Genomic DNA, 10,318 nt, shown 5'->3' with positions numbered 1-10,318 from the left:
CATTTGATGCAATAGGAGATTTCTTTTTAGGCAATTTAACATGAGTGGATTGCCTAGAACTAGATGCCTCACTCTTATACATAAAAGCATGATGAGAGCCAGAGTGAGGCTTCATAGAATGAATTTTCCTAATTTTGTGTTCGGGATAACCGGCAGGGTATAAAATGTAGCCCTCGTTATCCTGAACCATGGGAGCCTTACCCTTAACAAAATTAGACAATTTCTTAGGGGCACTAAGCTTGACATTATCTCCCTGTTGGAAGCCAATGCCATCCTTAATGCCTGGGCGTCTCCCACTATAGAGCATGCTTCTAGCAAATTTAAAATTTTCATTTTCTAAGTCATGCTCATTAATTTTAGCGCTAAGTTGAGCTATGTGATCATTTTGTTGTTTAATTAAAGCTAGGTGATCATGAATAGCATCAACATTAATATCTCTACATCTAGTGCAAATAGTAGCATGCTCAACGGTAGATGTAGAGGGTTTGCAAGTATTTAATTCAACAATCTTAGTATGTAAAATAGCATTCTTATCTCTAAGATTGGAAATAAAAATATTGCAATCATTTAAATCTTTAGCCTTAGCAATTAATTCTTCATTCTCAATTTTAAGGCTAGAAAGAGATGCATTCAACTTGTCAACCTTAGCAATTAAATTAGCATTATTATTTCTAAGATTAACAATTGAATCATCACAAATATCTAATTTCTCAACCTTAGCAATCAATTTAGCATTTTCACATCTAAGGTTGGAAATAGTGTCATGGCAAGTGCTTAGCTCACTAGTTAAGTTTTCACATTTTTCTATCTCCTGAGCATAAGCATTTTTAACTTTAACATGCTTCTTATTTTCTTTAATAAGGAAGTCATCTTGGCTATCCAAGAGTTCATCCTTCTCATGAATAGCACTAATTAATTCATTCAATTTTTCTTTTCTGTTGCATGTTTAAGTTGGCAAAAAGGGTGAGCAAATCATCCTCATCATCACTAGAGCTAGCCTCATCACTAGATGTTGCATATTTAGTGGAGGCTCTAGATTTTACCTTCTTTTTGCCGTCCTTTGCCATGAGGCACTTGTGACCGACGTTGGGGAAGAGGAGTCCCTTGTTGACGGTGATGTTTGCGGCGTCCTCGTTGGAGGAGGAGTCGGTGGAGCTCTCATCGGAGTCCCACTCCCGACAAATATGGGCATCGCCGCCCTTCTTCTTGTGTTACTTCTTCTTTTCTCTTCTCTTTCCCTTCTTGTCGTCGCCCCTGTCACTATCACTTGATAATGGACATTTTGCAATAAAATGACCGGGCTTAAGCACAACTACAAGCCGGGGTTAGCGTTAGAAATATAATCAGGTCCGAAAGAGAGGGCGAAAATAAATCACAAGCGAATAAGAGCGGATGACACAGTGATTTGTTTTACCGAAGTTCGGTTCTTGCAAACCTACTCCCCGTTGAGGTGGTCACAAAGACCGGGTCTCTTTCAACCCTTTCCTTCTCTCAAATGGTCACTTAGACCGAGTGAGCTTCTTTCCTTGATTTCCCGGGTCACTTAGACCCCGCAAGGACCACCACACAATTGGTGTCTCTTGCTTCGCTTACAAGGCTTTGAGAGTAAAAATGAGAGAAAGAAGAAAGGCCAACCAAGCAACAAGAACAACAAAAGAACACAAGTCGATCTTCTCATAAGTCCTAAAAACTAGAGTTGAATTGTGGACTTCGATTCGATCGGTGGCTTTGATTTGTGTCTTGGAGTGTTGTGCATTGCTCTTGTATTGAATGAGGAGTAGTGAATGTTTGGATGCCTTGAAGAGTGGTGGTTGGGGGGTATTTATAGCCCCAACCACCAAAATGGTCGTTGGGGAAGGCTGTTGTCGTATGGCGCACCGGATAGTCCGGTGCACCACCGGACACTGTGTGGTGCGCCAGCCACGTCACCCAACCGTTAGGGTTCGACCGTTGGAGCTTCTAACATGTGGGCCACCGGACAGTCCGGTGGTGCACCGGACAGGTCCTGTTCACTGTCCGGTGCGCCATCTGGCGCCTGCTTTGACTTCTGCGCGCGCAGTTGCACTGTTCACTGTAGACTTTTGCAGACGACCATTGGCGCAGTTAGCCGTTGCTCCGCTGGCACACCGGACAGTCCGGTGCTACACTGGACAGTCCGTTGAATTATAGCGGAGAGCCATTTTCTGAAACCCGAAGCTTAGCAGTTGGAGGGAATTCTCCCTGGTGCACCAGACACTGTCCGGTGGTACACCGGACAGTCCGGTGCACCAGACCAGGGCAGCCTTCGGCTTTCTTTGCTCTTTTTATTTGAACTCTTTCTTGGACTTTTATTGGTTTGTGTTGAACCTTTGGCACCTGTAGAACGTATAATCTAGAGCAAACTAGTTAGTCCAATTATTTGTGTTGGGCAATTCAACCACCAAAATCATTTAGAAAAAGGTGTAAGCATATTTCCCTTTCAACTATTATATAACCCCACAATAATAACACTATAATAATCCTTGTGCACTTATATATAAACCATGCAGTAGCACTGTCTCAGTAATAATACGGTTTTAAATGTCACTAGTACACAGAAGCTCTATAGTGGCGGTTCTAAACCTATTTACACAGGCGTTTTTCAGTACCGCCAGTGCTAGGGGTCAGTGGAAATCAGCATTTCCACTGGCGGTTATTTTGGAACCGCCAGTGAAAAGTGCATTTTCACTGGCGGTTTTCTTAAGGAACCGCCAGTGAAAAGTGCATTTTCACTGGCGGTTTTCTTAAGGAACCGCCAGTGAAAAGTGCATTTCCACTGGCGGTTCCTTAAGAAAACCGCCAGTGAAAATGCACTTTTCACTGGCGGTTTTCTTTATTTAGCCGCCAGTGGAAAGTTTTCCCGCCTTTTTTCAAAATTTCAAACAATACTGAATTATATATATATTTATTTACACACACACAAACATATATATATATAGATCTATATTGATATTGAAAGCAACATGAAATTAAATTCTATCATACATTTATATACATCAAAGTATTCTGTTTACAACCATATATGCTTCATGCATTCTATACATCATAAGTTTTCACCTAAGCTCTAATAACTATCTCGGCTAAGAGATAATCTACTAATTTCTGTTAGTATTCTAAACTCTGGCAAAGCTAATGTCCCGGAAGCATCGTGATATTTTCCTTCTGCGGGTATGACCTCTTTCAATATGAATGTGCAGAGGTCCTCGACTATGCCATACAATGCAGCTTCGGTCAAGTTCTCCGGGTTTCCTCGTTGAAATTGCTGTAAAGGAATTTTATAAACATCATCTATTTATACACATTTGCATCTTTAATGACATAAATACATACTTGACTATTACTAATAATACCTTGTCAGGGTTCGTGACGTATCGTCCGTTCACTCTCATGAACTCGCACGCATAGAATCCACATAGGACTGATCCTTGTGGTTGCTTGTGGCACTACATAACGGGAGATTGGTTATTTAGTTGCAACATTGTGTATGATATGTATTCATAAAATCACATACTTACCGGCCAGTGATGATGGATTTCTAGTGGCACGCGTTGGTTCGACAGGTCGTACTTTCCACCTTTAAACTTATAAAACCTAAAAGCCCTGTGATCTCAAATAGAATCACCATGTTATTCTCAAATTTTAATCGATAAAAGTATGCATGCATAGAAAAGGCTTACATCTCTAAGATGCTGAGGAATGTTGCATATGTCGAAGGGTCGAAGTTCAAGGAGTCGAGCACCAGCACCTTTCCAACCTTAGGATAAATGAGGAAGCATATCCAGTGGTCCCTGTACGAATCAAATTTGTGATGCATGTGTATTGAAATTATTAATTTTATTTATGCAAAATCACACTTACTTAAAGTTGTACGGGGCCATTATGGCTTCCCTGTCTTGAAATTGAAGCATTGCATGTCCTATGTATGTGGCGTATCGAGCTTCAAAATCCTTCTTCATTTCCTTTATACGCTTCTCAACTTCTTCGTCCGTCTTTCCCCTTATTTCATCGTTGTCTTTCCCGATTCTAAAAGTGTGGCTTTCCTCGGATATAAGTATTGGGTTGAGATACCCAACCCTTTTACTGGCACTAGCATTGGGCTTGGTACCGTAAAGAATCTCCTGCTGATCATGTTGCATTCTGCAAGTCACACGTGCATGTCAGATATTGAAATTTTATACAGCTCACTAATAATAACACACATATGTGGAAGTATGAGCGACACTTACAATGCAAACATCGTTACAAGTTGCACGTCGAGTCTCTGAAGGTTCATCATTAACCACATGTCCTCGAATGTAACAACGGCCTTTTGGTTCGAACCAATAAAAGCATGGTCTGGTATATGCACACTGATTGTGTCGATGCCAACCGATGATGCCCGCATGTACCAGTCATGCAACCTTTTAACACCAGCCGGGACCTTTCTTAGTTTGTCAAGAGGTAGCAGAGGTCTGCCCGGCACATATTTTTTAGGCACGTTTTTGTAATCTGCCTTAGTTGGCTTCTTTATCTTTGCGGCCGTTGCCTCAGCCTTTTTTGCAGACTCCTCGTGCTCGGCCAAATCAACAGTTTGTGACGTGAGGCTCCATCCAATCCCTTTCAAAAACCTAACTGTGCCAGCAGTAGTAGCTTTACTCTTCTTTTTCTGATACGGGGACACCAATTTTGGTATAGGAAGTTTAGATTTCTTTGATGGCCGTGGATCGTTTGATGGCTGTGGAGAAGGTGGATCCCTTGATGGTGGCGTAGACAGTGGGTCACCAAGAGGATGGGGAGGAGAAGGTGGTGGAGCCCTGAATGGTGATGCTTGTGGCGGAGACGGTGGGTCAGAAAAAGGATGAGGAGCAGCATGTGAAGTTTGAAGAGGTGAGGATGGATGTACAATAGGAACAGCAATTTGAGAAGGCGGAGACGGTTGGGCCTGCGACGCCTGCGACGAATTCGACAAATCAAGCAATTCGACATCCCTTCGAGGCCAAAGGATAAAATTCTTAATAGCTTGTCCAAGTTTCTCGATATCTTCGGGCCTAGGGATGTCTAGCATGTCGTCCTCGTATCCTTGGACGACCGTCGTCACTTCTACTTTGCAATAATCATCTGGAATATCGTTTCCATGGTACTTGCGTCCTGGGATCGCAAGGCCTGTGGCTACTATCTTTGTACGTTTATTGTTAATACCATATCTTATAACCAGTGTGCACGCCACAGGCCTTGTGATGTCATCAACTGGATAACGGTCCTTATTTCCCGTTGAAGCAACAGAGCTTGGTAATGTCGTACAATCTGTGGAAGCCGGCGGTTGAGCTGCTGGAATTATTTGTAGCTGTGGAGTGGTCATCTGTTGAACAGACATCGCACTCGCCAACTGTTGCATCAATTCTGGAGGAGGATTCGATAGCATTTGAGACATCATGGCTTTGAACTCTTTCTTGGCCTCCAACTTAAAATAAGCTGCCATCTCTTGCTTGTATCGATCACGTTTCCTGTACAGACCTTCCCACTGTTGTCCGAATCCTTCCTTCCATCCTTCCTTAGACGAGATTCCTCGTACACGGCCAGGATGCTCAGGGTTACCGAGACCAGCCGTTAGGATGTCTCTTTCCCTTTGTGGCTTAAAAGTTCCTTCGCTCTGCTTAGCTGCCATTGTATATATGTTTTTTGCCGCTTCTTCGACAATGGGATCATCAAAAGATACACCGGTCTCGGTTTCCCTTGGTTTTCTAGCACGGAGCCAATTTGCCGCCCTTTCACCAAGTTGCTCGGACAGCGTCGGCAACCCTGCGGCCTTCTTCTCGGCGTCTTCTTGTCTCCATTTAGGAACCTGACGCTTGTAACCACCTGTGCCTAGGTGGTGGCGGTACTTGTTCTTCTTTGATAGTTCAGAATTTGCCTCACTTATAGATATGAAATCAGGGCTGCTCCTCTGCTCTAAAAATACTGCCCACTGACCTGCTGAGATTTTATATTTTTTGGTCGGGTCCAGACCTTTCTTTGCAAACTTTGTGTTCATCTCAGACCTCCAGTTTCGGAAATTTATCGCAAGCTGCTTCATCGTGTATTCCTTCACGAGTTCTTCTGAACCCCGAGGCAGAACGAACCTCATTAATAGCTTATTCCATATTTGATTCTTGACATCATCTGACACATCTCTCCACTGTCGTATTGTTATGTCAAGATTATCTCTAACTAAAAACCCAAGTGCATTCCGGAACTTAGGTAGTGCCTCTTCTGGAGCAAGGGGCTGACCTTTCGGGCTCACGTCTGAGATTTTGTATGTTTTGTCGGGAAACTTGTTCAGCCCCCTGTCACCTCTTTTTCGATCGCTCTGCTTCCTTTTCCTTGACGTCTCGGTTGTTGTCTTGGTCTGTTCCGGTGCGTCTTGGGTCGGCTCCGGTACGTCTTCGTTTCGTGCCACGGCTTCTTCGAGTATCGCACGAAATTCAGACATGACCTCCTATTCATGTAATAAAATGCACAAGAGATCATGCATGTGAAATCAGTAGGGTACACATACGAAGCTAAAGATGCGTACTTTTACCTCAGCTTCTCGTGGATCATAAGTAGGGTCACGTTGCAACTCACGGAGAGCGGCCCTATCTATGCTAGTGGTAGGAAAAGGGTCGCTAGGCGTTTCATATCCTTCACTGCTGGATTTTTCTTTAGCAACACTCTTGTCCATGTGCTCGGGCACTAAATCTTGGTCCTTGATCGGAGAACTCATTGAGCTATATATATACAAATACATAAGCAATAATTAAATACATATTAACACATATTAACGTAAGCAATAATTAAATTCATATTAACAAATAGTATAATTAAATACATCCTCAGGCACTAAACCCTTAACCCTAACCCTAAACCCTAACCCTAAACCCTAACCCTAACCCTAACTATAACCCTAAACCCTAACCCTTAACCCTAACCCTAACCCTAACTATAACCCTAAACCCTAACCCTTAACCCTAACCCTAACCCTAACTATAACCCTTAACCCTAACCCAAAACCCTTAACCCTAACCCTAACCCAAAACCCGAACCCTTAACCCATAACCCGAACCCTTAACCCTAAACTCTAACCCTAACTATAACCCTTAACCCTAACTATAACCCTTAACCCTAACCCAAAACCCTTAACCCTAACCCTAACCCAAAACCCGAACCCTTAACCCTAACCCTAACCCTAACCCAAAACCCGAACCCTTAACCCAAAACCCGAACCCTAACCCTAACCCAAAACCCGAACCCTTAACCCAAAACCCGAACCCTTAACCCTAACCCTAACCCTAACCCTAACCCTTAACCCAAAACCCGAACCCTTAACCCTAACCCTAACCCTAAACACTAACCCTTAACCCTAACCCTAACCCTAACCCTAACCCTTAACCATAACCCTAACCCTAAACCGTAACCATATAGTATCGTATAGTCGTATAGTATCGTGTAGGACGGGGAGAGAGTCGCATAGGACGTATAAAGAGGGAGAGAGGGAGAATCGTATGGATATTATCGAGTTACGTATAGAGAAGGAGAGAGGGAGAGTCGTATAGGACGAGGAGAGGGAGAGAGGGAGAGTCGCATAGGACGTATAGAGAGGGAGAGAGGGAGAGTCGTACGGAAATTATCGAGTTCAGATCGAATTCGGATCGGATCGGATATGTATATTATCGAGTTGTGACGGATAAAATTACAATGTATATATTGAACATACATTTGAACACATATGAACACACATATATATATTGAACACATACATTTGAACACATATGAACACACATATATATTGAACACATACATTTGAACACATATGAACACATATATATATTGAACACATATGAACACACATATGTCTCCCTCCTCTCTCTCCTCTCCCTCCTCTAACTATCTCTCTCCTCTCCCTCCTCTCCCTCCCTCTATCTATCTCCTCTCCCTCTATCTCTCTCCCTCTCTCTATCTCTCTCCTCTCCCTCCTCTCTCTCTCTCACCCTCCTCTCCCTCCCTCTATCTCTCTCCCTCTCTCTATCTCTCTCCTCTCCCTCCTCTCTCTCTCTCACCCTCCTCTCCCTCCCTCTATCTCTCTCCCTCTCTCTATCTCTCTCCTCTCCCTCCTCTCTCTCTCTCACCCTCCTCTCCCTCCCTCTATCTCTCTCCCTCTCCCTCCTCTCTCTTCCCTCTCCCTCTCCTTCCTCTCTCTTCCTCCCTCTCGGCGGCGGCGGCGCGCCCCTCCTCTCTCTTCCCTCTCCCTCTCCTTCCTCTCTCTTCCTCCCTCTCGGCGGCGGCGGCGCGCCCCTCCTCTCTCTCACTCTATGCAGAGACGGCGGCGGCGCCCGCGTGCGCGCGGCGGCGGCGTGCGCCCGTGCACGCGGCGGCGGCGGCGGCGCCCTAGACCGAGCCCGAGCGAACGAAGAAAGGGAGAGAGAGAGAGAGAAGAACTCACCTACGGCGCGGGGACGACGGCGTGGACGACGGCGTGGACGACGGCGGCGCACGGAGGAAGATCGCCGGGGCGAAAATTCGGCAGCCTGACGGCGGGAGTGTAAAAGACAGGGCGCCAAAAGACTTAGCGAAATTTCGGCCCCGCGCGCGCTCCTTTATATAGGAGATATTTCTACTGGCGGTTGACAATGAAAACCGCCAGTAGAAATCATTTCTACTGGCGGTTGTCATAGAGAACCGCCAGTAGAAATACCATCCACAGACTGTGGAGGCCATTTCTACTGGCGGTTCTCTATGACAACCGCCAGTAGAAATGATTTCTACTGGCGGTTTTCATTGTCAACCGCCAGTAGAAATGATTTCTACTGGCGGTTTTCATTGTCAACCGCCAGTAGAAATGTTTTTAGTATATTATTTTTTATTGTATATTCATACATTAAGTATATAAATTTTTGTACATATTAAATATATAAATATATATATTTAGTATACATAATATATATATTTATATATTACTTCTCTCTCTCTCCCCTCTCTCTCCTCTCTCTCCTCTCTCTTCCCTCTCCCTCCTCTCTCTTCCCTCTCTCTCCCCTCTCCCTCTCTCTCTCCTCTCTCTCCTCTCCCTAGCTCCTCTCTCTCTCTATCCTCTCTCTCTCTCCTCTCTCTCTCTCTCCTCTCTCTCTCTATCCTCTCTCTCTCCTCTCTCTCCTCTCTCTCTCTCCTCTCTCTCTCCTCTCTCTCTCTCTCTCTCTCTCTCTATCCTCTCTCTCTCCTCTCTATCCTCTCTCTCTCCTCTCTCTCTCCTCTCTCTCTCCTCTCTCTCTCCTCTCTCTCCTCTCTCTCTATCCTCTCTCTCTCCTCTCTCTCTCTATCCTCTCTCTCTCCTCTCTAGAAAGTCGTGTAAAATTACATGCTTCGGTTTGTCGCTAACAATAATCAATTACATGACATGTCCTAACAATAATCAATTACATGACAACTATATAATCTAGGGAGCTATTGTTCTGCCTTGTCCATCGTGGCGTACCCAGGGCATCGAATTGCGTGGGATGCTTCGCTCAACGTTCCTTATCTTGGTTGGATGGTCTATGAAAAGAGACATGTCATTGAACTGGTTAAAATCCTCTAAATCAGATACACCATCAACTCCTATAGCTTGTTGTTTTCCAGGAAAAACTACATGCTTCGGTTTGTCGGTGCTTTTCTTCTCATTGTTAGAAATGATATGTTCAGCATAGAAGACCTGTGCAGCACGATTAGCAAGGATCCATGGGTCATCTTTGTAACCTACCTTACTTAGATCAAGAACTCTGACCCCATAGTTGTCTACCGTGACATGTTTGTCTTCAACCCATTGACATCGGAAAACCGAGATCTGAAATGTACCATAGTCTAGTTCCCATATGTCCTCAATAAAGCCAAAATATGTAATAATCTCACCAGTTTCATCATCTATGGCTTCGCATCGAACACCACTGTTTTGTGACATGCTCTTTTTGTCCTTGGACTTGGTACAAAATGTGAATCCACTAATGTCATAGGTTTGCCATGTTGTGACCTGGCGTGATGGTCCAGATGCCAAGCCCTTGATGGTTTGTTCTTCTATTGTTTCTCCACGTGGAATGTCCTTCACCATTAGCCATGTGTTGAACCGCTGCTTATGTTGCTTCATTACCCAATCATCCGTATGCCCAGGATTTTGCTCGCGAAGCTCATTGATGTGTTGTTGGATAAATGGCTCCATTATTGTTAGCTGATGTAGGATGCTCTGATGTGCCTCAAGTACTATATCGTAATCCGGTGGGATGAAAGATTTCCGTCCCATCCTCCCGCTTCCATACAGTCTACCCTCGTGTCGTGACGG

Source organism: Zea mays, chromosome 8 (assembly GCF_902167145.1).
Source record: "Zea mays cultivar B73 chromosome 8, Zm-B73-REFERENCE-NAM-5.0, whole genome shotgun sequence".
NCBI classification, from domain to species: domain Eukaryota; kingdom Viridiplantae; phylum Streptophyta; class Magnoliopsida; order Poales; family Poaceae; genus Zea; species Zea mays.
This window is presented reverse-complemented; position numbering follows the sequence as displayed.